This window comes from Neofelis nebulosa, chromosome 18 (assembly GCF_028018385.1).
Source record: "Neofelis nebulosa isolate mNeoNeb1 chromosome 18, mNeoNeb1.pri, whole genome shotgun sequence".
Lineage (NCBI taxonomy): Eukaryota > Metazoa > Chordata > Mammalia > Carnivora > Felidae > Neofelis > Neofelis nebulosa.
The window spans coordinates 33,928,014-33,947,990 of record NC_080799.1 but is presented as its reverse complement, the minus strand read 5'-3'; positions in this window follow the sequence as shown (position 1 = coordinate 33,947,990).

Below are 19,977 nucleotides of genomic sequence, written 5' to 3'. Positions count from 1 at the left end.
TCAGAGCTCAGGCAGAAATATCTAGACCAGATTCCAGACTCAGACAGGCTATTACATTCACAAGGATTAATTCATAACTCCCTTTAGTAGGAAGACAGAGGCCAAGGGGACAGGACACAACACCTACAAGTTCCGATGGGAACTTTGAGGGAGCATATTGTACGGCAGGGTCCATGAGAAGTATCTAATCAAGAAAAGTCTGTGATGCTTGATTCCCAGGGGAGAGAAGGTCAATGAATACCCTGTGTATAGTACCCTTGAACTTCTGCCCCAACTTCAGATCACTCGAACAACAGGAACCGTTCATTAAACCTGTTCACAGGGGCGCCTGGGTGGCTGAGTCAGTTGAGCGACCGACTCTTGGTTTCGGCTCAGGTTGTGATCTCACACTTCATGAGTTCAAGCACCGCACCGGGGGTCCCGCTAACAGGGCAGAGACCGCTTGGGATTTTCTCTCTCTCTTCGCCCCTCTCTGCCCCTCCCCCACTCTCTTGCTCTCAAAATAAATAAAAACTTAAGTAAAAAAAAAAAACAAAACACCCTGTTCACACACGTTACCCTCTTTAATTCCCTTAATAGCTCAAACAAGGAGGCATTTGAATCTGTGTTTTAGAAGAAAACAGAAACCATGAGAAGTTATTTTCCCCATGTTGCACAGCTAATAATTTCCAAAACCACAACCTGAACCCAACTCTACTGGACCCTACAGCCCTAGCAGCACTGTGTCCAACATTCCACGGTGAATGCGGTGAGTAATATGAAAGTCGACGCAGGCACCCCTTTCCCCTTTCTCCCAAAGGCTGAAGTGACCACCCCCAGTGTCGTTCACAAAACTCCACCTCCAGTGACCCAGACCTCTTGTGTTCTTAGGGAGAACGGAGCCCCGAGGATGAGGAATGTGGGTCCATGCACACTCACATGCCTGTGTCAGCGTGTGCTGGGCGGTTTGCCCCAAGTGATCCCCAGGAGAGGATCAGCTTGGCACAGAGAAGCACGTGACCTCACGACCTTGGCTCCTTTGTTGTTGGGCTGACCAGGCACCCGGCCACAGGGAGCCTGAAGTCAGCCCCAGGATACAGGTCGGTTGACCTGGCTGATAATCACATGCCTCTTACTTAATTTTCGTCCCATCATTCGTTCTTCCCATACCCATTATCACATTTACTGAGCTCCTACTTCCCACCCAGAGGAGTCAGGGCTGGTGATACAGACCTGAATCACACCCAAACCATGCAGTAGAGCCGTTAAGGGAGAAGTCATAAACAGGCAAGGAAGGTGCGATTATTGGCATCATCAGCAGCGCGAATACAATCAAATAATACCCAGTGCATGCTTACCAAATTCTCGTCAAGAGACCAAGTGATGGTTCTTGCAGAAACGTAGGAGATAGAGTCTTTTCAATGATCCCATTTAACAGACGAGGACACAAAGGCTCAAAGAGGTTACAACAGCCTGCCCAGAGCCTTACACACTGTCAATGGTGGAACTGGAACGAGGCACCAGGGTCATCAGACAGGTAAAGTGTGGTGCGCCGAAAAGGTCAGAAATAACCCAAAGTCCAACAGTGGCAACCTTGTCAATAATTCCACTTCAGTGCAATTATACTGAAGTAAAGTGCTCCAATGATATTCAAATGGATGATGATGATCCACACAGTGACCCAGAAAGATATTTCCGATATACTAATTCAAGAAGTAGGTAATGCGGTGAGGTTGCATTATAGAAGTATTATTTAAGAAAAAACAACAACCACCACCACCTTGGGGCGCCTGGGTGGCTCGGTCAGTTAGGCCTCTGACTTCGGCTCAGGTCATGATCCCACTGCTCGTGGGTTCGAGCTACTGTATTGGGCTCTGTGCTGACAGCTCCGGGCATGGAGCCTCCTATGGATTCTGTGTCTCTGTCTCTGTCTTCCTGCCCCTCCCCCACTCCCACTCTCTCGCGCACGTGCGTGCTCTCAAAAATAAACGTTTAAAATAAAAACAAAACAACTTTTCCATGTATATATGCATAGAAAAAGAAGGAGATTGAAAGCATTTCGAGAGCAAGGATGCTTTTTCTGTGTGGCACACCTCTGTAGTCTCAGCACGTAAAACAGTGCCTCATGCATATTAGATGGCTCGTCAGTATTTCTCAAGTAAATGGATGATTTCTCAGTGAATACATGAATGAGTAAATTAGTGATACGATGGATGGATGGATGGATGAGTAAATGATGGACAGAAGAATAAAAATGGCAAAATGTAAGCAAGGGTGGTGGGATTTGAGGTGAACTCTTTTCTCTTTGTGTTAACATGCACACTTTTTTTCATCAACAAGCATGTATCAGCTATATAATTAGTGGGGAGAAGGACATCCAGTTATCTTTAGGATTCCACCTTGAAATGAATGGGTCAGCAGGCAGAGGACCGGTGCTGATCCTATCTCAAAATTAAGCTTATGATTTGCTTCATGGCCTTAGATGTCAGAATCAGATCTTAGTACGTAAGCATTTGATTAACACACTATGAACGCCTTTGTTTTGTCATTTGTAAGTGAGGGTTTAAAATATCTGTCAGATATTTTCCAAATTTCAAGTCATACAGAAACTATATTCATGATTTTTGTCCTAGCTGGGTTCCTACTGCAAAATTCTTTTCGTAACATTCTTTTCTTTCAGAAAACTCACTTTTCAGATTTAAATAACTTATTAAAATATTGAATATACCGGGGCGCCTGGGTGGCTCAGTCAATCAAGCGTCTGACTTCGGCATGGGTCATGATCTCGTGGTCTGTGGGTTCAAGCCCCACATCGGGCTCTGTGCTGACAGCTCAGAGCCTGGAGCCTGCTTTGGATTCTACCTCACTCTCTCTGCCCCTCCCCCACTCACACTCTGCCTCTCTCTCAAAAATAAATAAACATTAAAAAAAATTTTAAAACATTGAATGTATCACTTGCCATCAATTATAAAAACAGTAATGGGGTTCCTGGGTGGGCTCAGTCAGTCAAGGGTCCCACGGCAACTCAGGTCCTGATCTCACAGATCGTGGGTTTGAGCTCTGCGTCGGGCTCTGTATGGACAGCTCAGAGCCTGGAGCCTGCTTTGGATTCAGTGTCTCCCTCTCTCTCTCTGTTTCTACCCCGCGTGCACTATGTCTCTGTCTCTCTCAAAAATAAACATGAAAAAACTTTTTAAAAAACAATAAAAATTTAAAAAGGAGAAGGACCACAACAGCATGGAATTCTTTCTAGATACTACTCCCTGTTTAAGACTCAGAGCTTGTATCCTGGTCTGTCATTGTTGAAAAGGAAGGTTACCAAGTGGTGGAGAGGTGTTAAATCAGTCTAACACAGAACTGCAACTCTTCATTTGATATAATTGGGATTAAAGAAGATTGGAATAGAAATAAATTTTCACTCTGTGATCCAGGATTACATAATACTGTGTCTATGTAATACTTAAGATAAATGTTGGGTACCAGCCTATGTCACCTCTTGGAAAACACGGCTTTAAAACAACTGGACAAGATGGGACTATGTAGATAATAATTGTTATTATTATTACCATATATTGGAGTATTTACTATAAAAGTTGAATATACATAGTTTCCAATCTTTACAAATAACACTTGTTACAAACAGTGTAAAAGGTGGTTACTATTCCCAGCCTATAGACAGAAATAAGTAACTGTCTCAGGATCACGAAGCTACCAAGGGCCAGACCTTGAATCTAAACCAGGGTCTCTCTGCCCTCAGAGAACATCAAAATGCCTGACAAAGAGCAGAGGAGACCCTCACCTATCATTGGTGGCAATATAAAATAGATGCACTGCTTTACCAAAGAGTTTGCCTATAGGCCCCAGCTATGCTCACACATATCCTATGGCCCAGCCATTCAAGGGACTCGATTCAAGAGAAGCGAATGCTTATGTCTGCACCAACACTTGTACACCAATGTTCTAGCCACTTAATTCATAACAGATGAAAACTACCAACAATTTAAAAGTCCGCCAAAAGGTAAATAGCTAAATGAATGAAATGCTACTCAGTAACAACAGAAAACTAGTGACACAGACAACCAGATGGATGGATTTCACTACCATGATGCTGAGTGGAAAAAAAAAAAAAAATAGGGGTGACACTGTAGCATTCACTTTGTAAAACGTTCGAGAATAGTGTAAACTAATCTGTGGTGATTGAAGTCAGAATACCGACTACCACCGGAGAGGGGAACGGACAGAAAAGGGGCACGAAGGAACTTTCTGGAGCGGGGGAAGCATGCGGCATCTTGATCTGAAGATAAAGATTTTATCTATATGGGACTTAGGTACATACAAATTTAAAAATTAACAAGTGGCACATTTAAGATTGGTGCTTTTTTTATTTTATGTAAATCTTACCTTGATAATGTGCTGGGTAGAAAGTCTGGAGCTCTACACAAAAGTGAACATACCTCCAGTGAAAACACTACGCAAGGTGATAGACTTTCTCAGAATTCCCCTACATTCCAGAGTCAAAGAGTACCCAACTGTGCTTGGGGTTTCATGACCCTCATCTCCAGTTGTGGGCTTCTTTCTCAGCCACACCTGTCCTCCCAAGACATTTTAATATTCTTGAGGTCAGGGGGCTCTTTATCACACACCTGTCTGGCCTCAGTTGTGTCTTCCATTGAGCCTTACACATGCTAGTTCTCAATAAATATTTGCCGGATTGATGGTCATGATTTCAGATGTTAATTATGTAGTTAAGTCATGATAGTTTAATACAGAGCTAAAGCCAAATTTAAAAGGTCCACCTCCTATCCCAGACCCCCACCCACCCACCCACTAATTCAGCCATTATAGTTGGAAAGAAAGGAGCAGAGCCTTTCAAAGGACAAGTCAAGCGGCTCCAAAACAGTCTTCTGACTTTGTGTGAACATCTGCTAAAGAAGGAATCTCTTGGGGCTCCGGGGTGGCTCAGTTGGTTAAGCATTCAACTTTGGCTCAGGTCATGATCTCATGGTTCATGAGTTCAAGGCCAGCATGGGGCTCTCTGCTGTCAGCACAGAGCCTGCTTCAGATTTTCTGCATCCCTCTCTCTCTGCACACCCCTGAACTCACTCTCTCTCAAATAAACATTTTTGTTTTGAAAAAAGAAGGAATCTCTTAAAGTTCTGTTGTAAGTATTATACCAAGGAGGATGGAGACAGAGGAGGAAAAGTCAAGTCTTATGATGAATTACAAGCCCTATGTCAATAAAAGTCAAAGGAAAGTAGCAATGCTATACTGACCTCTGTCAGTACACCTTTAGTTCCAGATGCTAATGACTTTTGTCACTAAACAAGAAAAAGCAATTGAGACAAAAAAAATTAGACATTGAACTTATAATAAGTGGTCTTAGGAGGGATTAATTTGTACAAAATAATCCCTAGCTCTTCAGTAATGACCTTGGGGGACATGGGCAGGAAAGAATGGATTCTGTTAGGAGGAGCCTGGGGGGGATACTTTTTATTAGGCCATAGACTGAGGTAAGGATGGAAGGTAGGTGCCGGTGCATCCTTCTTCGATCATGTCTTCTTTAACCTCTACATCCAACAAGTATGTCTGTTTCCCCTTTTAAAGAACCTAGCGTCAGAGTCAAATTCATAGCCAACATTTACTGAGTATGTACTATGTGCCATCTACGGCACCAATCCGTTTATATTAATCTATGCCATCCGTATGAGATAGATATTGTCCCCATTTTATAGGTAGGAAAACTAGGGCTCAGATAAGTTTTCTGACAAAGTTTACATGGCCAATAAATGGTGGAACCGAGAATATGAACACGGTTTGCCTGACTCCAAAGCCCAAATAAGTTTGGAAAGATTAAAATCCCCCATGTTACTGGAGGAATCAAAGGGGTTTCTATCACATAGAGGTAGATGGAAAGCCTACTGGAAAGCAAAACGTGACCTTCTCTATTCACCACCAAAAATAAAAGATAATCTTAACTCCTGGGGTGAGTTAGTATTATAGTGTTATTGTCAGAGGACACAACTAAAAGGAGCCGTCTCACAGACTTATTGTGCCAATTTCAAAAGCTAAGCTTCTCAGAACCCACTGGACATCCAAAGGAAGACCGTGCTTACAGCACCTTTGTAGTTCATCACTCAATTTTCAGAGCATTTACGGCAGATCACTGTAATATCTTCCCATGGAATTACATAAAGAATAGGAATTGTTAAGATTTCCTGATGTGTATTCTGAGCACTGCCCCATATGAGGTCAAGGGAAAAAAAAAAAAATCACAAAATGAACTTATATCCTCTCCCTTCACATGGAAATAAATGAAAACCTCTGTGCTCGAAATATTTCCCCTCTCTTCTTCCTGGGGAATTAGACAGTATCTGCAATACTCATTTCATTACATGCCTCACAAATGTTTCACCAGGATAATCACTCGGAGCACCCAGGTTAACACAATGCTGATTTTTCTCTTTTTCCAAGCGTTTCTAGCCACCTGAGCTAGGGTGATTTGGCTCTTACCGTGGCCTCTGTGGCTGCAACCTAATCTCTCTATCTTGCAACTGACTAGCAACTATCCTATATGAAAGTTCCCACCTAAGAGGGGAAGTAAAAACGTGCTCAAAATGTCCAGTGTGTTCCTTGCATACAAGATCAAAATTGTCACTTGTTCTCAGGTGACAGCTCAGTGAAAGACAAGACAAAGCACAGGGCAAGGAAGCCATCCTCTGTGGGCTGAATCCGTCTGTCCTCCCCAGATGTATATATTGAAAACTAATCCCCAAGGTGATGGCATTGGGAGGTGAGGCCCTGGGGAAGTAATCAGGTTTAGAGGAGGTCCTGGGGGTGGAGGCCCTATGGGGTTGGGGCCTTGTAAGGGGCCTAGAACTCTATGCCATTAGAGGACGCAGTGAGACATTTGTCCAGGAGTCACGAGTGGGCCCTCACCAGAGGCTGCATCACTTGGCACCTTGATCTTGGACTTCCTGCCTCCTAACTGTGAGAAGTAAACCTTCGTTGTCTAAGCCACCCAGTTTATGGTGGTTTTGTTATAGCAACCTGAACCAGGTCACCATCGCATGAGGAGAGTAGGGGCCACTGCAGAATGTAAGATCTCTGGGCAAGTGGTCAGGTCTTACAACCACAGCAATGACCTCTGCCCACCTCCCTTTCTGAAGCCTCACCACTAGGAATGTTAATTGTTTAACTTAAGAAGAATAAAAATGAATGGGGCACCTGGGTGGCTCAGTCGGTTAAGCGTCCGACTTCAACTCAGGTCATGATCTCACGGTTCATGGGTTCGAGCCCCGCGTCGCGCTCCGTGCTGACGGCTCGGAGCCTGCTTCCGATTCTGTGTCTCCCTCTCTCCCTGACCCTCCCCCATTCATACTCTGTGTCTGTCCCAAAAATAAATAAACATTAAAAAAAAAAGACAGAAAGGGAGAGAAAGAAAGTGAAACAGAGAAAGAGAGAGAGAAAGAAAACAGCAAGTGTAGACAAAGATGTAGAGAAATTGAAACCCTTTGTGCCCTGTTGGTAGTACTGTGGAAAACAGTATGGCAGTTCCCCAGAAATTAAAGACAGAGTTATCAGATGACCCAGCAATCTCCCTTCTGTGTATACACCCAAAAGAACTGAAAGCAGGATCTCAAAGAGATGTGTGTGCAGCCATGTTCCCAGCAGCATTAGTCACAAGAGCCAAACCGTGGAAGCAACCCAAGGGACCACCGACGAATGAATGAGTGGGCTATGTGTGGCACGTACCTGCAATGAATTATTGTTCAGTCTTAAAAGGGAAAGGAATTCTGTCACCTGCTACAATATGGATGACACAATGAGGACCTTATACTCCGTGAAATAAGCCAGTCACCAAAAGACCAACACCATGTGATTCCACTTAGATGAGGTACTTGGAGTAGTCCAATTCGAAGAGACAGGAAGTAGACCAGTGGTTGCCCGGGACAAGAGGGTGGGAGACTGGGGGGTTAATGTGTAATGGGGGCAGACTCTCAGTTTTCTTTTTAGTTTTTTTTTTTTTTTTTAAGTTTCTTTACTTAGGGGCTCCTGGGTGGCTCAGTTGGTGAGTGTCCGACCGACTTCCGCTCAGGTCACGATCTCGTGGCCCACGGGTTCAAGCCCTGCGTCGAGCTCTGTGCCGACAGCTCGGAGCCTAAAGCCCGCTTCAGATTCTGTGTCTCCCTCTCTCTACCCTTCCCCTGCTTATGCTCTCTCTCTCTCTCTCTCTCAAAAATAAATAAATTTTTAAAATTTTAAAGTTTATTATTTTGAGGGAGAGAGAGGGTGAGAGAGTTATCTCAAGGAGGCTCTGCACCATCAACATGGAGCCTGTCGTGTGACTCGAACGCACAGCATGTGAGATCATGACCAGAAACCAAAATCCAACATTAACTGAGAGCCCCATTGGACTCTCAGATTTAACAAGGTGAAGAGAGTTCTAGGAATGGATGGTACTGACTGTTGTGCAATAAAATGAATGTACTTACTACCACTTAGTACCCTTGTACACTGTATTCTTCACTGTAGACTTAAAATGGTTAGGATAATAAACTTCATGTGTATTTTATCACAATAAAAAAAAAATCAGAAGAACAGTTCTTTGTGATCCCAACCAAAGAGCTCTGATAGAATTGGCAGCCCGCCTGCAGCTTGCTTCTGACTCCAGCCTTTTTCGCGCTAAGACCACCACCGAACACATAAAACATGACGTCATCATCACTTCCTTGCTCTCCCTCAGTCCTCACATCCAATTAGCCCCCCTGTCACCAGTTCTACTCCCCTATTTTTCAAGGCATTCTCCACCCTAAATGATCACATCCACTTCATCCAGACCCGCGCTTACTCCTGTCTGGCTCCCACGTCTTGTCTCGTTTCCTCTGGCCATCTCCCCGACGGGAGCCAGAATGATCTCTACAGAGACCTCGCTCAATCCTTTCTCTCCAAGGTTCTTGTCCTTGCATAAAAAGTACAATGTCACTGCACATGTGTTTGCAAATTCACTTTGCGCCCGCTCTGTCCTCCCAGTACGTTTTGGACATTCCAAGATGCTTAGAGATCTCCCCTGGGCAATGGATGTTTCAGGCCTGTGTCATTCCACACGCACACTGTTTCGCTTGTCTGGAATGTCCCTTACCTCCTTTCCTTACACTGCAGTGTGTCACCTGCTCCAGAAGTCCCGTCCTGCCAAAGCCAATCACTCCCTTCTCTGTGTACCTCCATGACATGTATACACTTATAAAGTACTTAGCATAGTACTAATGCACGAGTACTTCATAGGTTATGGGTATTCTTATTCTTTTCCTTATTATTATTTTGTCATAAAGCCTTGTAACTTACTGTTTACAGGTTCACCTCTGCTACATGACCGTGAGCATTTAACCAATGGTGACTAGGGGCACCTAGGAAGCTCAGTCAGTTAAGCATCTGACTTCAGCTCAGGTCATGATCTCATGGTTCATGAGTTTGAACCCTGCATCGGGCTCTCTACAGTCAGCACAGAGCCGGTTTCAGATCCTCTGTCCCCCCTCTCTCTCTCTCTCTCTCTGCCCCTCCCCTGCTCATTCTTCCTCTCTCTCAAAATAAATAAATCCACGTAAAAACAAATTGGTGATTCATTACTATTTACCTCTGTATGCCCATCATCTTAGTACAAAACTCAGCAGAGTATGTACAGCAAGAATAACAGTTCCAAATAGATCTTATTGAATCCCCTGTCCATCATCCTCAAGAGAAGGGACTACTCACCTCAGAACACTCCATGTTCCAGGACAATGACTGTGGACAAGGTCCTTCTTCCCCTGCCGGGTCCATCCACGCAGCCAGATCCAACAGAGAAGCAAGTCCAGTCATCTTGAGCCCTTTACTTTTACCTTTGTACACATCCTAGAACATGCTCTCACAGCTTCCTCTGATTGCTGTACTGATATTTGGGGGTCTCAAAGTTAAGAGGTCCCAATAGATTCTTATCAAGGGCACATCTATCGACCCCCTTTACCAACAAATTTTACAATAATAGCTTTCACTAGGATCTGAACCAAACCATGAATGGTGACTCGTTCCCTGTTTGCTATAATTTTAAGTGAGCATTTCACTCCAGGAATCTTGTGAAGAGGGAGCGTTATGGTGTAGGCATGAGAGCTCCAAGAATGCATGCCTGTAATACTATTTTTTCTAAGAGAGTTATTTTGAGAGAGAGAGCACACATGCAAGCAGGGGAGGGGCAGAGAGAAAGAGAGAGAGAGAGAGAGAGAGAGAGAGAGAGAGAGAACGAGAACACACCCCAAGCAGGCTCCACGCTGTCAGCGCAGACCCTGACACGGGGCTCGAACTCATGAACCATGAGATCACGACCTGAGCCGATATCAAAGAGTCTGCTGCCTAAGTGGCTGAGCCACCCAGGTGCCCCTGGCTGTCATACCTTTTATTTTCAATGCCCTATTAGCACTTTGATCCCATTATCAGTTCTAAGACTAGACATCCAATAAATGAGTATTAATTTGCACTTACTGAGGAGCAGACCTTTAGCAGCCCCTGGGCAGCGATAAAACACTCCCAACCAGGGCAGCACATTTTGAAGACTCCTCCTATGTACCTTCAGCACGGTGGGAGAAAACGCACCTCATTTCTGCCCAAACTTTAATGCCTAGCTCTGAAGCTCTCCAAGTCCTATTGAAAGCAGATTTCCGAGGTTTAAGTCTTAAGAAAGATTAATAATATATCAGGAACATAAAGGCAACAGGTGCATAAACTTAACGGCAAACATATAATCAATGTTTCATAATGTTTTTAGAATAGGAGGATATGTAAGTTTCGCTCTCTGTAATTTCTTTCCCAGATCTCATAAATAAACAATGACTCTTTTTCCCCATGTTCAACTGATTTATAGGCAGATCTTTAAGTAAAGTGCTTCCATTCATTACTAATGCATTGCATAATGTATTGTAATAAGTGGAGAGAGTTTGAAGATGATCATTTAACATATTAATAAAGCATCAGTGTAATTTTACGCAACAACCCTTTCACTTTACACAAACAATCTCTGGATGGAAAACAGGAAGAAGCCAGCGTGAGAGACCCGTGTCCAAAGTACAGAGACCCCGGACATCCCCATCAGTCACAAGGGAGCCAGCAGAAAATGATGAAGCACCCATCACTAGAGACAAATTCTCAAAGCCATTTCTGCACAGCCTGAGAGCCACCGTGCCGCCCCGTTCCTGTCTCCAGGAGGGATCAGCTCTGTCTTCCTGTTGCAGGATTCAGAATCATCAACACGGCCATGGCACAAAACCTTCCTGGGAAGGTCAGCACAGGCTATTACTTCGAGCCTGACATGCTGACCTATTGGGCAATCTCATGGGAAATTGGACAGGAGCTCTTTGCTGAGAACAGAATTAACCCTTGTCATTTAATACTTCATGCCATCCCACTGGTGCCCTAACAAGAATGAATGGCTACAGCTGAAATGAGGCTTATTTATCCGGAGCGGGATTTAATGACAAGGTTGGCAGAGCAGCGTGTATCACGGAGCGTATCATATCTGCGGTCGTTAGTGGGGTATCATTGCGTTTGTCATGCGCTGGGAAAAATGAAGGCCCGCACTTTCTGTGTTTGCGAACGCAAGAGCAGCTACCTCTGCAGCTTAAAATGGCACATAATTAAACAGAAGAAAAAATTACTTTTTTTTCCGGTTTTGTTTTTTTGTTTTTGTTTTTGTTTTTGTTTTTGTTTTTTTTTACTAGAGGGCTGGTCTAAGAGGTAGAAAGTGAATTACTTTTTTATTTAAGATAGGATGACCAGATTCCTGGGTTTTCAATTTTTATGGTATTGCTTCCATTGCTTTCCTCCACAAAAAGAACATCTGTTTTATAAGCTAGGCTCTGACAGCCCTTCCTCCTCATTTTTCAGATGATGAACTGCATCTGCATTGTGATTTATGAACCTCAAGGTTTCCATGGCGAGCCTGTCTGGCTGGAGAACTCAGCACTTCAGTTTCAGTTGGAGAAATGTCTTCTGGGCATATGAGCCTCTGGAACAAGCACACTGAAGGGAGCTCCAACGGGATGGGAAATGGGGCAGAGAGGGTGCTCCTCCCCGAGAGATGTGAACTGTGAAATAGACGGCTCGCTGACCACCAAAGACTGGCTCTTCCCTGCAGAGGGCAGACTTCTCGCTGGGAAGTGGCTGCCCATCCAAAGACTACACATCCCAGCATGCTTTGCATCTAAGTGAGGTCATGTGACTGGTTCTCGCCAATGGAGTGCGAGCAGAAGTGACAGGCACCGCCTCCAATATGAAGTAAGAAGCAGGTGCGCCTTCTCCACCATCATCCCCATCAGCAATAGATCAGAAAGGACTCGGAAGCCTGAGGAGACAGCAGAGCTATAAAATGGAAAGAGCCTGGGTCCCTGAGTGACTTCAGGGGATGCTGTCCATTTACAAAGGCCTTTTCACGAGCAAGAAATAAATTTCTCGTGAGTGGAGCCGCTGGGATTCCAGGAAGTATCAGTTGCAACAGTTAATATTACCTTGATGAGTACAAAAAGCAAAACGCTTTGGTAGAAAAGAGGACAACACTAGAAGACATGATAATGATCCTGGTTTGGCCATGGTCATTCAGGACAAAGCTGTATGTTTTTCACTCTTTTCAAATCACACTCTCCTGTCCTCAAGACGCTGGCTCCATCACCTCTAATAAATTCCGCATATAGCTGACCATGTCCTCTTTGTCTTCCACCATCTTTCTTATTGCCGTCAAAATCCCAGCTTCGCACGTGACCCTTCACCCATATTCTTATCCTAATTACCCTCTGGATCACAAGGCAACATCACTTCCTCTGGGGACCCTTCCCTGACTACCCAGATAAAGTCGGGTCCCATCACGATACACTTCCACAGCACGAGGTTTTCCTAGTTAGCATGTAGCACGAAAAATAATTTTATTTTTATTTATATGACTATGTGATTGATTTCGGTCTTCCCAACTTGACTCTAAATGAAGGCAGAATGTCTCTCCATTTTATAACCAGTGCCTGAAAAATATTTAGTATTCAATAAATACTAATAGATAGATCACATTATTGAATACTTCCCATATTCTAGGCACTTTACGTTTTCTCATTTAATCCCTCCTTCTAACGCTGTAAGGTACGTATTACTATCTTCCTCTTAGACGCAAAGAAACTGAGATTCGGAGAACTTAAATACAATACCTAAGGTCATATAGCTTACAAGAAGTGGAACTCAAATTTGAGCTCAAATCTATGTTAAGACCTTCCTGTGTATGATTAAGCATAGAAATAATTTTTACTTTATTTTAGAGAGGAAGGGGGGCAGAGGGGAAAAGAGAGAGAATCTTAAGCAGGCTCCATGCTCAGCACAGGTCCTGATTGGGGGAGGGGGGGGTTCCATCCCACAATCCTGGGATCACGACCAGAGCCACCACCAAGAGTTGAATGCTCAACCGACTGAGCCCCCCCAGGTGTCCCTGCATAGAAATATTTTGTAATCTCATCTCTCAAAAGTGTTTAAATAATTCATATGGATTATTTTTATAGGCTCAATAAAACTCCCTTTGGTACCTATTTGTTTTTCCTGAGGCAAAATCTTCATACAATAAAATGCAAAGACCTCAACATTTTAATCTGTTTCAACAAATGCACGCACCCATGCAAGGCACGCCTCTAGTAAGATGCCATCACCCCCATAAAACTCCCTTGGACTCACAAACTTTCCACTATGTTCCCTTCCATGAACCTTCTTGTACGTACCTGTTTGCAAACCTACGTTTTAATTTCTCTTGAGTAAAATCTAGAGATGGAATTGCCAGGTTATAAGCTAGGGGTATGCTTAACTTTTTTTTTTTTCAACATTTTTTATTTATTTTTGGGACAGAGAGAGACAGAGCATGAACGGGGGAGGGGCAGAGAGAGAGGGAGACACAGAATCGGAAACAGGCTCCAGGCTCCGAGCCATCAGCCCAGAGCCTGACGCGGGACTCGAACTCACGGACCGCGAGATGGTGACCTGGCTGAAGTCGGACCCTTACCCGACTGCGCCACCCAGGCGCCCATGCTTAACTTTTTAAAACACTATGAGGGGCGCCTGGGTGGCGCAGTCGGGTAAGCGTCCGACTTCAGCCAGGTCACGATCTCGCGGTCCGTGAGTTCGAGCCCCGCGTCAGGCTCTGGGCTGATGGCTCGGAGCCTGGAGCCTGTTTCCGATTCTGTGTCTCCCTCTCTCTCTGCCCCTCCCCCGTTCATGCTCTGTCTCTCTCTGTCCCAAAAAAAATAAATAAAAAATGTTGAAAAAAAAAAATTAAAAAAAAATAAAACACTATGAAACCGTCTCCTTAAGTGCATGTACCTTACCACACTCACACCAACAGGTGTCAAAGAATTCCAGCAGCCTCACGTTCTCACCAACATATGGGATTGTTCATCATTCTAGAGGGTCTGGCAATATCTCCGCGTGATTTTTATTTGCATTTACCTGGCGGTTAATGATGGTCAGATTTTTTTCCCATGCTTGATGGCCATTCATATATCTTCCTTTGTGCAATATCTGTTAAGTCTTAGGCTCGATTTTATTGGGTTTATTCTTATAAACAAAAAGGAAGGAAGGAAGGAAGGAAGGAAGGAAGGAAGGGAGGGAGGGAGGGAGGGAGGGAGGGAGGGAGGGAGGGAGGGAGGGAGGAAGATTGGTGCATTCATCCAGCAACTCCACGCAAACATCCAGCAGCTTCCCCACCAAACTGGGACCTGGGGCCAGATTCAAACTTCCAAGTCTTATATTGCATCCTGGTCCCGCTTCCTTTATGCCAGACAGACACAGAAACCATTCTGGGTCTATCTGAATGCAAGACACAGTGGATGGATATACAAGGGCACGCCAGATGGATAAAGAGCATCCCAGTCAATGGAGAAGCACAAGCCAAAGGAAGGTGTTATCACCTCACCAGGACAAAGGTGATTCCCCAAGTAGGAAGACGCCTTAGCATCTCTCGACAAAATTCCAGGGGTGGTCCAGCGATGCACCCCAGAAACAAGGAATTCCAATATGAATCAGCCATCTCCGTGTGCAAATTCTAGATCGAATGGCTTCCTCAGTTTCTTAACCAGACGCTCAGCCTGGGCTGAAATGACACTATCATCCAATTAGAAAAAGAATCCTTAGCTGTCAGATGCTCTTAACTCTACCATACAACTAGAAAGTGCCACCTTTCCTAAAAGGAAGCAAATTGTGAGCGCTTCGCCATTTGAGGGCTCCATTATCAGGTTTGCCCCCACAATTAGGAACTGATACCCACTAATTGGGTAATTGTGTCCCTAAGTGCCCGACTTGTGTGGGCAAATTGAAGGGATGATATATGCAAATCAACCTGCTTGTAAAATTAAACCCGACTGTCACTGGGCGTCGATCACAGGACGGCCAATCATACCCACCTCTTTCTGGGTGAATCCTTTCAGCAAGCGATTCTTGATACTTGAGTCTCGCTAATAACATGAAATAATGACATGTATCTTATATGACACCTAGTATTACTCCTGAATCATGTCACTTTTCCAACAAAAATGAGAGAAAGCACGAGCTGGGGATTCTTACAAATGGTTAACGGTGCCTTCTTCTGAGGGGATAAGGTGGCTCTTTCTGCTGGCAAAGGAGGTAGCAGTCCCCAGGGAAAGGATGCTAGGCAAGAGCTGAAGCACGTCCACCAAGTTCAAAACTTCTGCTTCTGCTTCCTAAGAGCTGCCACATGCCAGGTCCTGTGCTAAATGTTTCACATGCAGTATCTCATTTAATCCCTGAACAGCCTTACGATATAGGTTCCATTATTAGCTTCATTTTGCAGATGAGCAAACTGAGGTGCAGAGACACGGAGAGACTGGCCAAGGCCACAGAGCTGCCAAGTGGCAGAGCCAGGATTTGAACCTACCTCCTCCTCTCCCATCTCCCCCCTCCAACCCACCCTCATGTCCTATGGGTGCCGTGCCCTGAATTCCCTTGAAATCGACTCATTCTCTCATCTCTGCTGCCAGTAGCCTGGTGCTGGCCACCAGCATCCCACAGCTGACCTCCCCTCGACCGTACCAGGCCAGGGTGACGTGAGTATAGTGCAAGCCTGGCTGTGTCACTGTTCTTGCCCCAACGCGATTGCCTCACGATGGAGCTCAAACTCCTTCACACAGCAGACAAATCTTGCCCTGAAGCTTTCCAGAGAACCTTGGAGAACTCACCAGAATTCTAGTCTTCCATCAGGCCGGTACCCCACACACACACCCCCACCGCCCACCAATGGAACTTGCCCTTGCGACCGTCCCCAGGGACCCCGTGATGCCGACACGACCATCACCTCAGCTTGCACTGCTATCAAACTTTCTGGGTCACCTGACACAGTTGAGCAGACTCCTTTTGTTGGGCTTTCCCTCGTTTGACTCCTAGAGACCACACCTGTTTTCCCCCCTCCCCCCCCCCCACCCCTTGTTGCCATTCCAGGAGACTGTCCTCCGATCTTTTCTCACCTCTATTTGCATTTCATCTCTCAATTCCCTCTTCCAGCACCTGTGGCTTGGAATCCCGTCAATACGATGAGGACTTCACAATGTAATTCTCCTGTTCTACCTTCTGTCCTGAACTTCAGACTCCAATTTCCAGCTACCTAGTTAAGTCTCCACTTGGGTGTCTAACAGGCATCTGAAATGTATTTATGTATTGTTTTGACCAGGAATTTAGGCATCTGAAACTTAACGTGGCTGAAAGCTACTGATCCCATCACCTACCCCAAAGTGACTCCTCTGGAAGTACCCCCAACCATGCCCTTCGTTAATGGCACCTGCACTGGGCCAGCTGCTCGAAAGTAGTCGTTGCCTCCTCCCTTTCTCTGGAGTCCCACAGGAAATACATCAGTTAGTCTTGTGGGTCCTACCTCAAAATATGTACCCCAATAAGTTTCCACCACACCCGTTGTGCTCCAAGCCCCCATCATGTATCACCCGCACTACCGGACAGAGCCTCGGTCTCCCTACTTTCACCCTCACTCCTACCATCCGCTCTCAGTAAGACTGGGAGATCTTTCCGGAACATGGATCTGATCACATCATGCCCCTAACTCAACATCCTCCTTACCTTGCTCCAGGGGTCCCCCTTCTCACTTAGAAAAAAGATTCCTAAGTCCTTAGTTCCTTCCTTCCGTGCTCTCCACGTGCATACAATATTATATGTTAGCCAACCTAACCATGCAGATTTTATATCCTTAGTTACTCTAATGTAATTCCAACTTACACAGCATCAGAATTCTCTTTGGGGCAGCATTACCCATCAGATGAGAATAACCACATTTACCATTGACAGAGTGCTTGGTGTGCACATACCGTTTCCCTCACTTGGTCAGCTGCATTCCAGAACTGAGAACAATTCAGTCATGGCGGGAATTGCACCGATGGGCTCTGCATGATGCCCGGGTTTGTTCCCCTTTGGCCAAACGTGATGTCTGCGGTAAGTACCGTGTTCACTGTGACACAAGGCTGCCAGCCCCTATACGCATTGATGTTGTCTCACCCGGCACTGAGCTCTCCCCGACTCCTGAGGACTTTATGGTCCCCACCATGTGACCTTTTGCAGAGACCAAAGGCCAGTTCCCAGGTGGGGACAAACAGATGTTGTTTCACCGAATCTCCATGCCACTCTGCATCCTGAATTGAAGCCAAGTCATAGCCTGGAATGAGGCTTCCACATGACTTGAATTCACTGGAATGGACCAAGAAAGTCCGTTGCCTAGTGGGGGCCTTGCTCCCTTCAACTGTGGGATTACGGATGTGTGCCAAACAAACATCCTAACTAACAAAACTCATATTTTGTCCAGGGTGGCTTACAAACATCCCTTCCAGACTCCCTTGCAGCTAGGAATGAGCATGTGACCTAGTGCTGGCCAATAAGATATAAGTAGAAGTCTTCTGGAAAAACCATTGTTCTGGTACAACTGGAAGAGACTCAACAACTCGTGCCCTTCCCTGATGGAAGCAGACACAACACATGGACCTGAGACACCCATCTTGGGCCCATTTGGATATGGGCCAAGATATGTGCCAAGAATCACTGGTGGAGAACAAAGACAGAAGGAGCTCAGGTCCCCAGGAGCATCTCTGGACCATCTCTGGACTTCCTAAATATCTCCAAACTCTTCATTACATGAGGAAAACACACCTTTTCCTTGTGTAAGACACTACTTCTTAGGTATTCTGTTTCATGAAGCTAAATACTTGTATTATCTATTGATGAATATTTTCTATTTCAATAGTAATATCTACACATATTAATAATGTTTTATATGTAATATTTATTTTAACATTTTAATATTTAAATATATTATTATCTATTATCTATAATATCTACAGATACTATTGCTATCCCTCTTAACCATCTATTTCTCTGAGTTATTTTATTAGGCAAAGAAGAGGAAAGGTAAGTTCTTCCCCAGGGAGCATGCAATCCTTCCCCACCCACACAAATCACTCCAATTCCCCTTTGCATCAACTACCTTGAGTCATGCATTTAACAGACATTTACCAAGTGCCTACTAGGTGCAGGCAATCTTAAAGGATTAAGTCTCCACTCACTGATGAACCAAAGTCCCCAGGGTGCCCACCTGCTCACATGGTCTTTTATACTCATCACTAGAGCCTTTAAGGTTTACTTATTTTTGAGAGACAGAGAGAGACAGAGCATGAGTGGGGGAGGAGCAGAGAGGGAGACACAGAATCTGAAGCAGGCTCCAGGCTCTGAGCTGTCAGCCTAGAGCCTGATGCGGGGCTCGAACCCATGGACCGTGAGATCATGACCTGAGTTGAAGCTGAACGCTTAACCCACTGAGCCACCCAGGCGCCCTGTGCACTGGGAGTCTTTCTTAATTAGCACTCTGTTCCCCCTCTTCCCTCCATAGCAAATACCAATTAGCAGATCCCCTCCAGACCTGGGAAGTCCAGACTGGTTTTGCATCATTGTTCAAGGTTTTCAGGCCATCTTTTGAATTCTTGCAAAGTTGGGGAAGAAGCATACAAGGCTGGCTGTGATTCTCTTAAAGCTTAAGGTATCTGGCTGTAAAGAGGTCAGATGAGATGATCTGTAAAGTTCCTTAAAGATCTAAACTTCTGAGTTCTACATAATTCTCTCATTGCCTTTCACCTCCCACCCACAGACACAGTTCCCAATATGAAAAACTCTCGGGCAATAGAGAGATGCCACGCTGTCTTTGAATCCGTGCAGGAGACCAAGATTAGTTTGATCACTTTATTTTTCTTCAGGCACCAAGCCCTTTTTGTTTTACCTAAGTAGAGGAAGAAGTCCATCGATTCCCAAGAGAATAAAAGATAAATGCCATTTTTGAGAGTGACACAGGATCAGGTGTAGGAATCCTGAATAATTCAAACAAAATGTGACATTGATGCCTTTATCTTTATCATTTCCTCTGAAATCAAAGATTGCATCTCTCTGTCAGAAATGTTTCCAGAGGGAAATACACACACACACACCACTAACAAAACCCCTGCACATCCGAGCCACAGAAATGATTCCACAAGTCACATTTCTGACGGCCTGGAGATGCAATGTGTGAAACACCTACCAAAAAATAATTTCCATTTCAATCAAGTCCCCGTGTCTGGGGGTAGATGCTCCTGGGAAATAATGATGGCTGACCCTTTGGCTTGGCAGGTTTTTCTCCTCCCCCAAAGAGGAACTTCAGGAAGGAACGATGAAATCTAGACAAGTAACTTCACTCTGCACTCGCTACAACAGGATTTCTCAGCCTCGGCCCCGTTGATACTTGGGGCTGGACAGTTTTTGGTCTTGTGCTCTGCTGCGTGTTTAGCAGTGGCCCTTGCTTCCACCCAGTAGGTGCCAGGAGCAACCCCCGTCCCCATCACAATCCAATTGTAACAAACAAAAATGTCTCCAGACACTGTCACATATCCCCAGGGGACAAAATTGCCCCTGTGAGAC